This window comes from Mytilus edulis, chromosome 4, assembly GCF_963676685.1.
Source record: "Mytilus edulis chromosome 4, xbMytEdul2.2, whole genome shotgun sequence".
NCBI lineage: Eukaryota > Metazoa > Mollusca > Bivalvia > Mytilida > Mytilidae > Mytilus > Mytilus edulis.
The window spans coordinates 6,198,752-6,204,751 of NC_092347.1; positions in this window are offsets into that span (position 1 = coordinate 6,198,752).

Consider the following 6,000-nt stretch of genomic DNA (forward strand, 5'->3'; position numbering starts at 1 on the left):
CTGGCTGACTACTTTTTCTTGTAATGTGAATTCATGATTATTTCTCCTTGTATACCAGTTTTCGTGTGTTTGGAAGGTACAGATGAACCACGAATTCAAATGTTCAACAATTTTTTTTTTGCTTAAGGCTTTGTATGCAGAGATTGACAGAACCACACAATCAAATATCCACGAAAATGCAAGTTTTTCTCAGTCCACGAAATTGATATCCACTAAAATAAATGAATCCATAGTACTATGGTAGCATTGGTCCACATAATTTTTGATATAGAAAATCAACTTGGAATAGCATATATATATATATTAATGACTGAATAAATAGTCAACGATAAATCTTACGGGCGATGGATCATATAATTATGATTCAGTACACTACAAAAAAAAATTTAATATATAACAAGTCTAAAAGGGTACAACATCACCAAAAAAACACAATAAAATGAACAATATGTTAGATATTTCGGATAACAGATATCCTTCCTCGGTACTAACACGATGTCAAATGAATCATGTCAATATATTCAAATTAAGACACTATCAAAATCTTGAAATTTATAGCAAGTCTGTCGGCCTTTGACACGCGTTTCGTATACAAAAGACGCTCCAATAAAAAGTTTTGTAAACAGTTAATTTATATATAACCACATCAATATAATTCATGTCAACACAGAAGAGATGACTCCTGTGCTGGTGATTTCTTTTGGGAATAAAAACTCCACCAGAAGTGGCATTGTGTGTATGTACTCGAGATTCCGCCAATGTAGACGCACCCCTTGATTGACTGCAAGGGTACAGCGGATCCATGTACACTCCCTAAGGATTAATGGAGATGTGTCCTTTACAATATTATCCCACCACCAGAACAATCCCCACCCAACACCGCCCAAGGGAGCGTGTAGGACACCGGGAAGTCTGCATTCAAAATCATTCTTCTTAATTGTTGAAAATATTAGTTTAACAGCGATCACAAAACAATTCAGAATGAAATTAGTTTTTTCCATGATGATTACAGGTTTTTTTCTTTATTGCATTGCACGCTAGATTGCCAAGAAATTATATATTTAATGAAACCTAGCTGGGACTAATTTAGTTTTTTATTGGTCCAAAAATAACTAGTTAACAACTCAACAATTTGTATTTTCAATTTTGTATGGAAGAATAAATTCATACTTATAATGGGTTTTGAAACGAAACTGCAATAACATATATATTATTCTTTTAATAAATGTATTGCCGGTTATTTTATTGAGGTTACACATATACATAATTATGCATAAGAAAAGCATTGATTATACCTTGTCCTTTTCAAAAGCTGATTATCAAATTAAACCTGAAATCTATAGAAAATAGATTTAAAAGGTTGTTGGGTTTGAGTTTGGGGGGAAAAGGGAGGGGGGGGGTGTCGAATGTTGTAATCAACAAAAGGCTTGACACATTTATAAATGTCTAGATGTTAAGAAATTGTTTTAAACAAGTATAGAGCTTCACCTGTTACTGTAACTCATTTATAATTTAATTTCTTTTGCGCCAATACTGTTTTCCATAACATACAAAAATAAAAATATTTCCTTTTTTGAAAATATTTGTACATTTTTTTCAAAGAACTCATAAACGTTGATTATACTTCTTAGACTCATTGAAAAGATCTGCTTGATAACTTAAATATTGTATATCAAGGTTTGGGATTTTCAACTTTCAAAAAGGAGCTGAATGTTCTAACATTGGTAGAGTTGTTGAGATAAGACTATTCTTCAAAGTTACTGCATATCATATATATTTAACTCATTTTATGATATCTTTAAGTTTTTGGCTCATCATCACTTGGCGTTTATGGACGTAAACCGTCTTTTACATTTTGAACTTCTAGAGAACTACTGAATGGAATAGATCCAAACATGGCACGAATATTCCTTATGACTGAGGTGTTGACCAATTATTGTTAATACTTTGAAGCTTATATAAATCTGTCTTCCAAGATGGCCGATCGCGGGGCCGGAAGTTAGTTTAACATAGGACAATTGGAAATACATATAAATGTCTGCTTTTAGAGAACCACATAATGGAATGAAACCAAACATGGCATGAATGTTCTTTATGAGGTGCTGACCAAGTTTTGTTACTTTAAAGCCGATCCACCAACCAAAATGGCCGCCAGTGGGGGGACTTTAGTTAAACATAGGACCCGCTATGGGAAATACACACAACTGTCTTTTTATAGAATCACTGAATGGAATGAAACCAAACATGACATGAATGTTCCTTATGTAGTGCTGACCAAGTGTTGTTATTTTGAAGCCGATGGCCATCATCCAAGATGGCCAATAGCATGGGACTTCGTTTAACATAAGACAATATGGACAATACATTCAAATGTCTTCTTTAAGAGAACCACTGAATGGAATGGAACCAACTTATGAGGTGCTGACCAAGTGTTACTCTTTTGGTATCTGATGATTTTATCTATTTTTACATGATTTCCAAAACCAAAGTAGAGTCAGATGAGCGGCACAGGCTCTTGAGAGCCTCTAATTATATTTCCTCACCGTCAGCATGTTTTTTTTTAAGTACTATCTTGGCTCCAATGTCTGTCCCAAGTTAGGATTTCTTCTTTTGCAGTGCTAGTTGATGTCTGTTACAAATGTATGTTTGTTTGTTACTTTATTGTTTTGTCATAAATTATGCTGTTTGCTTATTCAACATTTTGTCATGTGAAGGCCTCTTAATACCCTACATATTTTTTTACAGTACATAATATTCAACATTACCTCTTAACTTTCTATGACTTTATAAGGGGTTTGATAGAGCCATTTTATTTTCAATATTTGCTTTTTCTTTATGAACAAAGTGGCATCAAAGACTGGTTTAATAAGAATAATTAATATAATGTATTAAACCACAGTTGAAATATCTACTGAGGATAAAATCAATAAAATAAAATTTTTCTTTTTAACCAAAATATGATTATCCAATTATAGAGCATTCTTTTTGCACAAATGTGAGGTTTTTCCGATGTTCAATGAATTCGGACAAGTCGGGACGCCGAAGAGGAGTTCAAATACGGGAATGCTATTAAAATAAAAGATTTAAGAACATAAGATCAATTCTGTCTGAAGGAGTTTCATCATAAGATTTTGTAATAAATTACAAAATTTTCTCAGCTTTATAGTTTATACTCTCAGACACCAAACACATAGATTTATTTTGTCTTGTATTTGCGACCGTCTTCGTGAGATAGAAGAGCACTTCTATATTAACCTCTTTCATACTAACAAGGGAGATTTGTTATGCGATTTATTCAAATGAAATTTACCGGGTTTTTTTCTTCATCATTATAGTAAAAAACACAATTAAAAAACTGTCCCTGTCATTTTTAATTTGACTTTGCGTTCCTATTTGATCTTATTTCCTATTTGTTTGTATTATAATTTTGATTTTGATCACTTAAATTGTGATTGTACAATATTGTTTTTGTATATTGTAACTTCAAATGTAAAAAAAATGTTTATTTATCTACTGTTTATGAAACACTGAAGGTGCACGTGTTTTTATCTCTCAATGATCAAAACATCAATCATCACTGTGACACACACAAAGAACTGTAAAGCATAGGAAGATCAAAAAGGTTTATCTAAAAATAAATTTCAAAAATTTCCAAAATTATAAACTGATAATATCGTATCATTTGAATAAAGGAAGGCAATCTGATACATACAAATGAATACGACAAATAACAAAGAATTCGACATTTTGTGCGAACTTATGAAAAGAAATTCACAAGAATGGTTGGACAGAGGAACATATAAATACTATTTTATCCCGGAGAGTGAATCTAAAGCCATCAATGAATTAAACATATTTCGTTTGACATTACTTCGGATACAAAATCTCTCGGAAGAGTTAAAATCAAGAAACGACAACCAAAATTCAGTTGTGATGTCACCAGCAAGTGAACAGGGAAGAGAGATAATTTCTGATGGAACTGACTGGTACATGTTGCTCGAAGAGGAAACAAATAGCTATCTCACACATAAAACACATACAACTGAATGTAACTCGTCGAATTCGAGTGATTGTTCATTTTGTCGGCAAAATGGAAAGTGAACAATTCGCCCACAGTCATTGTTTAAAGGATAAAGACAATATTGTCCGTTGTCCAATTTTAAGGCGCCATATTTGTTCGAGATGTGGAGGTACTGGAGACGAAGCACACACTTTAAGGCATTGTCCATCTGGGAACCCATAATAAGATAGTCATGTCCGTCAACTATTGATTATAATAACATTTGATTGTACGTATTTGATCAGAGGTAGAAAATCAATCTATGTTAGCACATAAGATTCAGATTATTATCTAACAGACTCTAATACAAAACCAGAGAGTAGCAGTGCAGCTAGCATATACACAACTGATTCTCTTGGTTCTCCTGTCAGTGGAGCAGATCGAAGAATTTTGTCGAAAAACCTGAAAAATTGGTTAAAACGCTGTGAACTTTTCCATTGTAATGAATACAATCTCAAGCATTGGAATCAGCAAGAACACCCATGCCAACATTTGATATGGAATCTGGATTTTTCTCATAAAGATAGAACAAGCAGCGTATCACATTTGTAAGGCCAAAGGACAGTGATTTTGGGTATGTTTTCTTCTCTGCAACAAAACTCGACATATTGACATCGTATACATAATGTTTTTTTTTAATATTTTGTTTATTTACTCAACATTATTGAAAGAATATATAGTGTAAACAGTATGTGAAGCTGATAGCAAACAATAGAAGTAAGAAAATCGGCAAAAAAGTCATAACAAAAATATAGGCTCTTGCTGTATTATTTTCGTTTTAAGATGTTGTTTATCAAAACTTATCGTTTTGCAGTTTCAGAAATGTGGATGTGCAATGAATATGGAAGAATAAGGAATTGAAAAAAATAAATTCTCCGCGTTAACAGACATTTTATGTATATTTAAAACTGTTTATAAAATGTTGTTTGATCTGAATACTTAATATTTTTTTCTACCCAAATAAATCGACGTAATGAATGGTCTTATTAAGATTTAACACATCTGTGGTCCTGAGTTTGTCTGTGACATCTACCACTATTTTTTCGATGATCTTTACGATTGTGTGCCACTGTTTCATTAAGTCATCATCATGCCAGTCAAAAATGAAACATCACGAAAATAAAGCTATTTTTTTTCTGAAATATTGATTTCCGAGAATGCACACAGGCCTACGATAAGTGCAATAATTTTGACCAGATGACACAAAAAGGACACCTTTATACCTTTGACTGTTCTTGATTTATTTATTTTGTTGTCGGTGTGTCACAGACATATTCATATTACTCTTTCTATGCACCCCCCTCTAAAAACGAAAATAAAATAACCCGGGAAGAAAACCACAACCATTAAACGAAAAACTAAAACCAAACACACAACATGAAGACCCCGCCACTTTTTACACCAAAAAAGAAAAGAAAGGCAAATTAAAAACATAATAAACCACTTTTGAGCTTGAGATTCGAACATCAGTCAATACTGTTGCCCCTATAAATCATCGACTTTACAAAAAAAAGGTTAATGCCACCTCTGGTGTACATATCATCAGCCCATGCAGTAGTAAGCACTTTTGTCCCTGAGCGTATTATCAACCTAGTATAGTTAGCACTTTTGTGTTGCCATGACATCATTGATATGCTATTTTTCTGTAAATTTATACTGTTAATGAAATTCTAAGATATTTTAAATACTAATATTTTATTAACCTACGACATGGATTACCTTTGTCTTATTTGGTACAACTTGAGGGAATTTCCGGTGTCAAATGCTCTAACTTCGTATTTTATTTGGCATTCCAACTGTTTTATTCCAATCATCACTGTTTCTGCTTATTGTCATGTGGACAAAAAATGCGTCAGGTGTACAAAATTATAACCCAGGTATCTTTGATGAGTATTTTTCAGTCAAATTAGTTTATACAAAATAAAATTCAAGTGGAAACG